Genomic DNA, 838 nt, shown 5'->3' with positions numbered 1-838 from the left:
AACAAGATGGGGTTTATTTCATATTGCATGAATTTATCTCTCTACATCATGTCATCTTGCTTAAGGCGTTACTCTGTTTTTAACTTAATACTCTAGATGCATGCTGGATAGCGGTCGATGAGTGGAGTAATAGTAGTAAATGCAGGCAGGAGTCGGTTTACTTGTCACGGACGTGATGCCCATATACATGATCATACCTAGATATTCTCATAACTATGCTCAATTCTGTCAATTGCTCAACAGTAATTCGTTCACCCACCATAAAATACTTATGCTCTCGAGAGAAGCCAACTAGTGAAACCTATGGCCCCCGGGTCTATTCTCATCATATCAATCTCCATCACTTTTATTTTTCTTTGTTTTTACTTTGGCTTTTACTTTTACTTTGCATCTCTATACCAAAAATACCAAAAATATTATCTATCAGATCTCACTCTCGTAAGTGACCGTGAAGGGATTGACAACCCCTAATCGCGTTGGTTGCGAGGAGCTCTTTGTGTTGTGTAGGTACGAGGGACTTGCGCGTGGCCTCCTACTGGATTGATACCTTGGTCCTCAAAAACTGAGGGAAATACTTACGCTACTCTGCTGCATCATCCCTTCCTCTTCGGGGAAAACCAACGCAAGCTCAAGACGTAGCAATGCGCGGGGCGGCCGAGTGGTGATGAGGTGACCAACCGATGGCGACGCGCAGGGCGGCCGAGTGAAGATGCTTGCCCCGGAATGACGACACACGAGGCGTTCGGGTGATGTAGACGCCTACCGCGGCGTGGCGACGCATGGAGCGGCCGAGTGGTGATGAGGTGACCAACCTATGGTGACGCGCGGGGCGGCCGAG

This window comes from Triticum dicoccoides, chromosome 2A (assembly GCF_002162155.2).
Source record: "Triticum dicoccoides isolate Atlit2015 ecotype Zavitan chromosome 2A, WEW_v2.0, whole genome shotgun sequence".
Classification (NCBI taxonomy): domain Eukaryota; kingdom Viridiplantae; phylum Streptophyta; class Magnoliopsida; order Poales; family Poaceae; genus Triticum; species Triticum dicoccoides.
Note: the sequence above shows the minus strand (reverse complement) of the source record.